The 12,145-nt window shown below is 43.0% G+C and overlaps 1 long non-coding RNA gene across 1 annotated transcript in view; it reads right to left on the reverse strand.

Annotated features, from left to right (window-relative positions):
• Positions 1–1,464: 1,464 nt before the first annotated feature.
• LOC145543563 (uncharacterized) overlaps positions 1,465–12,145 on the reverse strand; it is a 52,061-nt gene continuing 41,380 nt past the window's right edge. Inside the window, exon 3 of the long non-coding RNA XR_014080868.1 lies at positions 1,465–4,175. This is a non-coding gene — a long non-coding RNA (uncharacterized LOC145543563). The remainder of the gene's footprint in view (positions 4,176–12,145) is intronic.

Consider the following 12,145-nt stretch of genomic DNA (forward strand, 5'->3'; position numbering starts at 1 on the left):
TTGTTGTTGATAACATCATTGATGTAGAGACTCCGGTTATTTCTCCAGGGCAAGATGAGCTAACAGACACATACACACACCTCCTGCCCTTGTCATGGATTGCCAGACCAGAGACATATATCTTAGGCACTCTGACTCCCAAGACTATGATTAAGAAATGTCACAAGGCAATGATTAACCCCAGCTTCTTTGTTCTTCCCCTTTAAGAAAACCTGATAGGATGCTTATCTCCGACTCCCTTGCTTGGAGCCCTGACATAAACTCTGACTTTGCCACAAACACCCACTGTCAGAGTTTGGCTTTCTACACTGCGGGGCCACGAGCCGTTGCTCAGTTCCATCAATATGACAAATAAAACAGTGCTTGTTTGAATAAAAGTCAGTCTTGGCTTGCCAATCTTTAAAAGTCTAGGCAAATCCTTATGGTGCTGACACACATGTTTTAATTTGTTGAAAGACCTCTAGAACAAAAAGAGAAGGTAAAACTTCATAAATATTCAAGCACATCTATACTCTTTTTCCACTGAACTGCAGAATACTAAATAATTCTGTTGGTTGTTCAGTAACATTCAAACCCCATCCTTCTAATCTATAATTAGCTAAGTGGTCCCAAGACCAAATTACATAGTACTTAAGAGCACAATGAAGATGAGACTGTAGAGAGGATCACAGCTGATTGCTGCACTTGGCAAATTTACCCTGCAGGTCTGCAGGCTTTCACTACAGAAACTCACTCATGCATTTATGACTTTATAGGTGTTTGGACTAAACTAGAGCATGCTTGGATTAGTCTCATGGGCAGAATCCTCAGAGGGTAGTCCACTGATGTATCAGAAACCTTTACTGAATTCTCTGTGATCTTTGCCAGATTTTTACCCCAAAGGATTCAAAAGGCTTTACTCATTTTGGAAAAGGGGCTGACCCCAAGATTAGTAGCTGTTTGATATTTGACCACTTTTTAGCTGAAGGGATGTACAGGTCTTTGTTAGAATTAACTGTCCCCATCAGGGGACAACTGATACCGTTGTCCTAAAGGACAGGAAAGGGAAGAAAAGTGACTTGACTTAAAAATGCCAACAATGTTTTAAAATTTCTTGTCTTGTCTGCTTTATGATATTCTTAGAGCCCTGACAAGCTTTTTCCTTTGGCAGTTTTTTAGGTGAAAGTGTCACTGCTTGTGTTTTCCACTATGTAATGAAAATAGTAATTATCCAGCTTGATGTGAGGTTTCAAAGGCTACATACAGTTGCTGTTTTGATCGCATTTCTTGCACTAATGCAATTGATTTCACTGAGATACAACAGAAAAATTCCATTGTGAAAAACGCTTCAGAGGTGAAAAATAATGCTTAAGTAACCTTTTTACCAATGTAATTATTGCTTTGAGGAAAATCATTAAAAAACCAAAATTTAAATCATCTGTGTCTCTTTTGTGATAGATATGATAAAATACTATGTTAGTGAAGTTTTTTTTTTTCTGAAGTTCATTATTAATTTTACTTTTGATAATTCCTGTCACTATGTCAACGGCAGAACATGCTTGGTCCAAATTAAAACTAATTAAAAATTATTTAGGGAACACAAGTGAATAACAATGTTTAACAGTTAGCACCTCTCAGAATAGAAACTCAAGCAGCTGACAAAAGGAAACTGAGAAATATGCATGGTTTTGACTCTTTCAGATGACAGCAAAGACTGAAGTTTTGCTTATGTAACTGATAAAAATCAAGGATCCTACATAGTCCAGTCTTGGACCCAGTCCTGCAGGAAAATATAATTAAAACAGTTCAAATCTTATATGTCTCTTGAGAAAATGCTCAAGGTAGGCGTGTATTTTAAATCTCCAACAAAGGTGGGATGGAGCAGAGGGTGGGAGGCAAGTCCAAGAGGGAGAGGATATATGTATACCTATGGCTGATTCACATTGTTGTATGGAAGAGACCAGCACAACCTTGTAAAGCAATTATCCTCCAATTAAGAAAAGTCTCCAACGGGGTTCCTTAGTGATACTCTTTGGACACCTCTCTCTCTGACCGGTTCTCTCCCTTCGCCACACCAGATACCCAGCCCCAGGCTTTTCTGTCTCCACCCCTTCTTTCTCTGCCCCAGGTTCCATTTGTCAATCAACTTGGCGTCCCAGGTTTCCTCAGTTTTCCATCCGATTGCTATCACCCCGACTCTGGGCGACAAAGAAAAGTCCAAAACACACCCTTTGTTATAGGAGGGTGGCATCAGGATAGGTTCAGTTCTGTATCAGATTCACTTTCCTTGATTTGTATCTGTTCCTGAGAACATGAGAAGCCAGTGGCAGAAGGATTTTGTCCTCAAAGTATTTCCTGAATTAATCAAATGGTTAGACCCTGGAGCCGCGGGGGCCGTGGCCTTGCTGTAGTTCCTGTGAAGGTTGTTTTTTCTCTTACAGCCACAGTGCACGCTTCTGCCATGAGTCCCACGTCAGACTGCACCCCGAATCAACATATCCTGTGAAGCTCAGAGCTTCTCTCTGCTTATACTTTACAGATGTACATAAAATTTCACGGAAGCTTTCCCTTTAGAAGGAGAATACACACACACACACACACACACACACGTATTTTTTTTTTTTCCTTTTAAGCCCAAGTACAGTTGCCCTTGATGAAGCTAGGGTGGGAGGCAAGAAGCATGACCCCTAGGCCACATCCCCCCTCTGAGGGGCCTTGGGGAGCACAGTGTGGACCACGAGTCTAGTGGATGGAGCACCATATTTGGAATCAGAAATGTGTCTGCTACTTAGGACCCAGTGGGCTTGGACACATTAGCATACACCCACCTCTCTGGGCGGCTGTGAGGGTGAAATGGTAGATGGCTGGATCTCAGCAAACGGTGATCTCCTCACTAGCATTAGTCTCAAGGGAACACAGGAGAGAGAGAGTAAAGGTGGACAGATGGGGGCAAATCCACCCCAGCCCCTGGAATAAAACCAAGATGGGGTGGACCACACGGAACGGAAAGAAACCTGCTTGGCACGCCGTAAGAAGCATTTCTATAACCCAATGATTTGAGACCAGTAATTCCTACAAAACTGTCAGCCTGAGCTGCCTGGGCTTTCCATGTAGCTCAGACAGTAAAGAATCTGCCTGCAATGTGGGAGACCTGGGTTCAATCCCTGGGCCTGGAAGATCCCCTGGAGTGGAGCATGGCCAGCTACTTCAGTATTGTTGCCTGAAGAATCCCCACGGACAGAGGAGTCTGGGAGGCTATACAGCCCATGGGGTCACAAAGAGTCAGACACGACTGAGCAACTAACACACAAGCTACCCGGCACTGAGGCGGGCTGAAAAAAACAAAACAACTGAATCAAAAGAAGCTGAGCACTTCAGACAGGCTGAAACAACAGCAGAGGCAGGCCAGTTGGTGTGAACTGGTAAAGTCTCAGAGCCTGGTAAGTCCAGATTTTCAAATGAGTTTCATCTGACTCTTGAGCTGTCAGGTAAGGGTTCCTTGAGCCTGTAAACTGTAAAACGGACTCTCTTAGGAGCTGAGAGCTTATCCCTTTTTCCCGACTCTCCTGAAGGGAAACCACTGCTCTGATGTCCCAGGGAGCATACCTGAGCCTCCAGGTTTCCGGGTGGATGGCACCCTGATAGGCTCTGGTACCGCAGTTGGTGTTCGGTCAGGAGAGCCGCCCCACCGACACATCGATGACCCACTGTTGCCACCTGCTGGCCGCTGGGAGGAGGTGCTCAGCTCAGGAAACGAGGGTTTGGCTAAGGGGTAGCCAGGCTCCTGCCAGATGCACCAAAATATAGACACAGACTGAGGGTTTTCTCCAAGTAAGTGACCTGGGGAGGATCCACAGTTATTCCTTTCACTAATCACACAAGAAGGCGGGCTTTTGTAAAAGCAGTACCCTCATTCATACATTATTTAATTAGTCAATTACAAGCACTTTTATCACTATAAACCAGGTAGCCTGAGAGGCACTGTGGTGACAGATTGCTACCCCTCATTGCACCCTCAAATGACATGATCAGTGTGATCTTCTCCCCTATGCACTGAATTAAGCTTTACATTTATTCACTCCATCATGAATAATTATTAACTGAATGCCTACCTTGGGACGAACTCTGCGGCTGAACGCTGAGGACACAAGAGTGAGCAAAATCAGGCACTGTCTCTGCACTCACTGGTCGGCAATCTAGTGGGAGAAAGATATTAATCAGATCATCACATGAATAAATGTAACAGTATACAACTGTGATAGATACAGTAGAAAAATAAAGAGAGATAAGGGCAAGCCTGAATGACTTTGAGCAATTCTAAAACAGATTTGGGCTATTTGATATGCATTAACACTACTTAAAGTCTTTTCATTCTTTCACCTAGTCTTCCACTGTGGGGAGCTTATCCTAGGGTAACAATCAGAAAATTGCCTGGTTTATAAGGATATCCACTGTATCACTGTCTATAAAACCAAAAATATAAATAAAAAAATAAAGGAAATCATCCGAAAGTCCAGTGATAGGGGTTGTTTAAACAAATTATCATAAACACAAAAACAGACTATTCTACAACCATTAAAAATGAAGATGTAGACACATTATTTGACTGGAAACCTATTTTTAATATACTCTAAGTTACAGGAAAGTATATATAGTAATCTCATGTTTAAAAACATTTTTACAGGTGTTTTCTTCCAGCTCCCAACTCCACAATCAATTCTTTTTCTTGTTACTGTTGGATCCTTATGATCATCACACTAATATGCTGTTATTTTCCCCATCCCCACAAAAGGGCACAAAATAAAAAACTTCTATTGATGACCTCTCTCACCAGCTATGACCTTACTTCTTCCTTATGCTTTGCAATAAAGCCCCTCTAATCCCTTCCTTTGACTGTGTGGATCACAATAAACTGGAAAATTCTGAAACAGATGGGCATACCAGACCACCTGACCTGCCTCTTGAGAAACCTGTATACAGGTCAGGAAGCAACAGTTAGAACTGGACATGGAACAACAGACTGGTTTCAAATAGGAAAAGGAGTATGTCAAGGCTGTATATTGTCACCCTGCTTATTTAACTTGTATGCAGAGTACATCATGAGAAACGCTGGGCTGGAGGAAGCACAAGCTGGAATCAAGATTGCCAGGAGAAATATCAATAACCTCAGATATGCAGATGACACCACCCTTATGGCAGAAAGCAAAGAACTAAAGAGCCTCTTGATGAAAGTGAAAGTGGAGAGTGAAAAGTTTGGCTTAAAGCTCAACATTCAGAAAACTAAGATCATGGCATCCAGTCCCATCACTTCATGGCAAATAGATGAGGAAACAGTGGAAACAGTGGCTGACTTTTTTTTTCTGGGCTCCAAAATCACTGCAGATGGTGATTGCAGCAATGAAATTAAAAGACGCTTACTCCTTGGAAGGAAAGTTATGACCAACCTAGACAGCCTATTAAAAAGCAGAGACATTACTTTGACAACAAAAGTTATGTCTAGTCAAGGCTATGCTTTTTCCAGTGGTCATGTATGGATGTGAGAGCTGGACTATAAAGAAAGCTGAGCACCAAAGAATTGATGCTTTTGAACTGTGGTGTTGAACTGTGGTGTTGGAGAAGACTCTTGAGAGTCCCTTGGACTGCAAGGAGATCCAACCAGTCCATCCTAAAGGAGATCAGTCCTGGGTGTTCATTGGAAGGACTGATGTTGAAGGTGAAACTCCAATACTTTGGGCCACCTAATGCGAAGGGCTGACTCATTTGAAAAGACCCTGATGCTGGGAAAGATTGAGGGCAGGAGGGAAAGGGGACAGAGGATGAGATGGTTGGATGGCATCACCGACTCAATGGACATGGGTTTGGGTAGGCTCTGGGAGTTGGTGATGGACAGGGAGACCTGGCATACTGCGGGGTCATGGAGTTGCAAAGAGTCAGACATGACTGAGTGACTGAACTGAACTGAACTGAATCCCTCCCTTCTTAAACCTACTCCAGTCGGGTTTTGTGCAAGTCAAGGTCACCAGTGGCTGCCATATTGCTAAGCCCCATGTTCATTTCCATCTTCATCTCAAGGGATCCAACAGTAGCATTTAACACAGTGGGTCACTCCCTCTTCCTCCAGAGCTGTTCGCCTGTCTTCCAGAACCTACCCTCTCTTGGATCTCCTCCTGCCTCAGTGATTCCTTCTTCTCAATTTTTGCTGCATCCTCCTCTTCCCAATCTTATTTTATATATATATAATCTACAACATTATATGGGGTTTCCCAGGTGGCGTTAGAGGTAAAGAACCTGCCTGCCAATCCAGGCGACATAAGAGTTGCAGGTTCGATCCCTGGGTCAGGAAGATCCCCTAGAGAAGGAAATGGCAACCCACTCCAGTATTCATCCCTGGAGAATTCCATGGACAGATGAGCCTGGCAGGCTACAGACCATGGAGTCATACAGAGTCAGGCACGACTGAGGTGACTTAGCATGCACAGCATTATATGTTTCAAGTGTACAACATAGTGATTCACAATTTTGAAAACTTATACTTCATGTATAGTTATTATAAAATATTGGCTATATCTTTTGCTGTACAATAGATCCTTGTAGCTTATTTATTTTATACACAGTAGATTGTACTTCTCAATTCCCTACCCTTATCTTGCTCCTCCCCCCTTCCCTCTCTCCACTGGTAACCACTAGTTTATTCTTTGTATCTGTGAGTCTGCTCTTTGTCATATTTACTAGTTTGTTGCATTTTTTAGATTCCACATATAAGTGATATCATACAGTAACTGTCTTCTGTCTGACTTATTTTACTAAGCACAATACCCTCCAAGTTCATCCATGTTGTTGCACATGGCAAATTTCCTTCCTTTTCATGGCTGAGTAGTATTTCAGTGTATGTGTATGTGTGTGTGTATCGCAACTTCTTTATCCATTCATCTGTTGGTGGACACTGGTTGTTTTCACATCTTCGCTGCTGTAATTAATGCTGCTATGAGCACTGGGGTGCAGGTATCTTTTCAAATTAGTGTTTTCATTTCCTTTGGACATATACCCAGGAGTAGAATCACTGAATCACATGTAGCTCTATTTTTAGTTTTTTGAGGAATCTCCATACTGTTTTCCACAGCGGCTGCACCAATTTACATTCCCACTAACAGTGCACAAGTGTTTCCTTTTCTTCATGTCCTTGCCAAAATTTATCTGTGGTCTTTTTCACGATAGCCATTCTGACAGGTGTGAGGCGCTAGCTCATTGTGGTCTTGACATTAGTTCTCTTCTCTCCCGATGCTCATTCCTTTGATCTTACTCAGTTGTGGTTTTAAACACCATTTAACCTAGTCTAGACTTCTCCTCTAAACTCCTGACTCCTGAATCCAACTGCCTGCTCAGATTTCTGACCGACACCTCAAACTAACAGAACTCATGATTTTCCTTCCTTTTAACCTGCTCCATCCACAGCCTTCCTTAAATCACTTGTTGGCACCTAAAGCCTTCCTAATGCTCGAGCCAAAACCCTGCAAATCATCTTTAATCATCATCCTGTCTTGTCTTTTGCATCCAGGTCCAATCCTCAGGAAATCCTGTTAGCCCTAGCATCAAAATATAGTTCCCAAATCCAGCTATTTTTCATCTGCCTGCCTGTATCCGCTCGGTCTGATCCACCACCATCTACTGCTTGAATTGTTGTGTAGCTCCTAAATTGTCTCCCCTGCAGCTCCTGTCACCATAGGAGCCAGAACTGCCCTTTTACAACATATGTCAGATCATGTCTCTCCTGCTCAAAATCCTGCTGGGGCTCCGTATCTCACACAGAATAAAAGTCTACAGGCGGTGCTGTGTCCCCTTGACTCCTAGGCTACACCTTGACCTCATCCTCTAGCCGGCTCTCCATCACTCACTCTGCTCCAGCCTGGCTGTTTTCTTTGCTCATCTTCAGCACACCAGACCCATTCTCCTTGGGGACCTCTACTGCTGATCATTCTGCCCAGAATGCTCATCCCACAGGTATCTGTGCCTCCTTCAAGCCTTTGCTCAAATGCTTCATCCTCACTGACCCTCCGATCTACCACACTTAGAGTTGCAATCCCCTCTTCAGCTGTCCTGACCCCCCCAAACCCTGCTCTATTTTTTCCTTTTCCCATAACATTTTCACCAATTGAGATACTAAATAACCCACTTACTATCTCTCTATATATATTTTTATTGACAATTTCCACCAACTAGAATGCATTTTTCCTGAGGAACAGAAATCTTGACTGTATTTACTGATGTATTCCAAATGCCTAGCACATAGAAATGCCCAGTGACAAAATTTTTTAATAAATGAATACATAGACAGAATCCTTGCACAGTATATATGTGTATCAAATCATCACATTATATACTTCAAATATCTTAAAATTTTATTATATCTCAGTAGAACTGCAAAAAAGATTAATCTTCTCCTGAAAATAGCATTTCCCTAGCAGTGGTTAATCCATAAAAACCTAAAAATTATGGGCAGTCTTTTGACTTCAAGTAACATAAAACAGGGTTTGGGGATAGTGAAAATAAATACAGAAATATATACATAAATGCATGGAAGGAGACTGAATGCATATAAAATAACCCATTAACCACAGGTTTTCTGATAGAAGATTAATAGGTAAGCATTTTTCTTTTTGTTCATCTCTTTTCTAATTTTTCTATAATAAAGTTGAATTACTTGACTAATAAACTTTCCACTGAAAAAAATAGGTTTACTCTTGAGGATGACAGCAGTTTTAATAATTTTTTAGTCTACAGTTCCAGTGGCTCACCTATAAAAGAGAATAGGTAAGATGCTGGAAATGTGGGGAAGGCACCCACTCACACCATTCTGAAGACATGGTGATGATCCCCTGACCAGACAGGGTGAGAAATTCTGTCTTGATTTGAGTTTCTCCAGAAGCAGACCCTGAAAGTGGTTGATCAGAGAAGTGGCAGGGTGGGGAGAGTGAGACAGAAGAGAGAAGCCAGCCAATAAAGGCAGGGTTGTCAGGCCACTTCCAGCATGGGCCAAACACTGCATCCATCCCATGGATGTACTCAAGGGTGCAGAGCATGCCCGGTTACCCCATCAGAGAGGAGAATTTATCCTCCGACAGCTGTCGAGGGCTCCTTCTAAGGGCATTAACTCCCTTGAATTTCCAACACATCCTCTGTGTACCCAGAGCCAGAAAAAAAGAAAAAACCTCAGGCAGAGGGTTGCGGGTGTGGGAAGTCAGTAGATTCCTCCAAGTGGAGAGGAAGGCCCAGGGGACGTGTCTGAGCACTGAGAGGGCCTGCAGTGACTCCGTGGTTAGTCTCTGATTTCGCTCTCTGGGCGGAGCTTCCCTATCCGTTGCCCTCCGTGGCTCCTGGATGTGGCCCCTGCCGGGTTCTACCCGGTCCGTTACCTCCAGGGCCACCTGTGAGGTGAGCAGGGCGGAGACTGCCCTCTTGCGGAGACTGAGGAGGTTGCAGCCCATTTTCGGCCTGTGCGTCTTTGGGCACCCAAGGAAGGACTCACTCAAGGCTTGGACAACCAAAATTTTTGTATTTTGAATTCAAGAACTCTTTGGCCATAGAATTCCTTCAAATACTTACTAAGCTGAAATTTTCTTTTGCAGTCATTTTTACGTGCCTGTATGCATACCTGAGGTTCTCTCTCAGACACAATTCTCAAGCCCAATTTACTTCTTTGCATCTTAACCCCTAGGCTTCTCTCCAACTTAGTGGAAACCACCTTGAAGCCCCTCTGGGAAAGAAACGGGCCTGAGCATGAAGAGCACAGCCTTAAAGGATTTTTGCTACGGTGGTGAGACTCTCGAGAAATCCTAATGGGGTTTTGTTTTGCTCAGAGCCTTTTTTCCACGTTATCGTTTATTCTTAGGGTTCAAAGCAGAAGGCTCCAGATTCCTGGACTCATTCTAATCCCCTTCATTTCTATTCTTGAACCAGCCAATTACTGTCTGAGCACAAAGCCAACAAGAACTGGGAATTCCCTGGTGGTCCAACAGCTAGGGTGCCTATAGTCAAAGCTATGGTTTTTCCAATAGTCATGTACGAAAGTGAGAGCTGGACAATAAAAAAGGCTGAGCACCAAAGAATTGATGCCTTCAAATTGTGGTGCTGGAGAAGACTCTTGAGCGTCCCTTGGACTGCAAGGAGATCAAATCAGTCAATCCTAAAGGACATCAGTCCTAAATATTCATTGGAAGGACAGAAGCCAAAGCTCCAATACCTTGGCCGCCTGATTCAAAGAGCCAATTCATTGGAAAAGACTGATGCTGGGAAAGATTGAGGGCAAGAGGAGAAGGGGGCAGCAGAGGATGAGATGGTTGGATGGCATCACTGACTCAATGAACATGAGTTTGAGCAAACTCAGGGAGAGAGTGAAGGACAGGGAAGCCTGGCGTGCTGCAGTCCATGGGGTTGCAAAGGGTCGGATACAACTGAGTGACTGAACAACCATCACCACCAGTGGTTAGGACTCTGCATTTCCACAGCAGGGGGCAGAGGTTTCATCCCTGGTCAGGGAACTAAGATCCCACAGGCTGTGCAGCTTGGTAAAAAACAAACAAACAAAAAACACTCACTTTGCATTTTCCAACTTATCTAAAGCCACTGGCTTGAAACATACTTTGCTCATGAAGTAATCATAGACAACAGTTTTATTAAGTAATTTGTCATTATCTTCATCTTTTCTGCCTCCAATACCACTTTTCTTGCCTTCCTCCACTGTGCTACATATTTTAGGATCCCCAATGCAAGGGAGTAAAATTTATATTAATAATGATAGAACCATCTGCCGTACAAATTTCAATGGACCTAACACCGTAAAAATATCATTCCTATTCATGAAATAGAGCTGGGTGGTGACCAGGCCAATGTGCCGCCCTCCTCCCTGGAGACATTCAAGGATGCAAGATATCAAAGCCCCTTTCAACATGTGGGTTTCCAAGGTCACCCTGAGAGTCACGTCCATTCCAGGTCCTTTCCAGCCAGTCAGAGACTAGAAGAGCATGGATGAGCTCCAGTGGGAGGACAGTGAGTCTCATAAAATTTCCCCTCCCATTTCATTTTCTAGAACTCAGTCCCACGGCTTCATCTAGATGTAAGGGCCATGGTGGAAAGATGTATTCCTGGCTTTGTAGTCACAGTGCTATGCTATGGAAAGGAGGGAACCAATTTTTTTGGTGGACAGTTAGTGCATCCCCCATAATTTAAAACAAAATATATATATATATTGCAGACCCCAAGCTCTCTCCACTACACTTCCAACTCTTTCTCTAATTATTTTTTTGGACTCACTGGAATAGGGGAATTGGCCAGGAGGCTGTTCTTGACCTTAAGGTGAAGGACCTTGTTCACCTGATTCAATTTGAGAAGGAAGCAAGGAAAGAATAGTCAGAGTGTCTTTAAATAACTGCTCCCTTTTCTATTTTGGTAAAAAAAAAAAAAAAAAAGTCCTTCTCAGACTGAGCAATCTTTAATGGCAGGTTTTTGAGCTTTTTTTTTTTAAACAAATAAATTGAAAACCTTAACCACTCTGCTCCTTGCTTCCCTGAGTGAGAGTAGGCAGAGGAATGATGGCAGGAAGTAGGAACCTGGAACAGCGCTTATGCAGTGGGGCACTTTTCCCTTTAATTACTTTTCACTTGAATAACAGGCCATAGGAGGTGGGCTGTTTGCCGTCACTAATGGCACACTGCGGAATAGGCATTGCCTGCTACAGAGACGGGTTGGAACAGGCACTCTGGGGGCCACTGAAAATCAATTTTATGGAAGAAGTCACCATTGTTTTAAAACCAAACCCAATCAAACATGGAATTCTCTCCAGCAACCGATTCAGTGTGAACCAAACTCTTCTCAGATACATTCAGTCATAAAAGTCCCTGGCACTCTCAGCCTAGAAGGAACAAGAGCAAGAAAATTTTCCTTTTTTGTAGAATGTGGACTTTAGTGATTTAGGATAAAGTCTTACACACACAGCTGACTATCTACTCAGACCAAGTTGTCCTGATCAGATCAATCCACACGGATGAGGTTCTGATTTGTACAAAAGGGAGGGGGTTGCTCATCATGCAAAATAATTTATTCAATAGGGAAACTTATTTTTTTTTTCATTAAGACCAGACTCATGGTGCATTTAAAACACAGTGCAGTACAC

The sequence above is a fragment of the Giraffa tippelskirchi genome, chromosome 3 (genome assembly GCF_054371585.1).
Source record: "Giraffa tippelskirchi isolate mGirTip1 chromosome 3, T2T-mGirTip1v1.2.pri, whole genome shotgun sequence".
Classification (NCBI taxonomy): domain Eukaryota; kingdom Metazoa; phylum Chordata; class Mammalia; order Artiodactyla; family Giraffidae; genus Giraffa; species Giraffa tippelskirchi.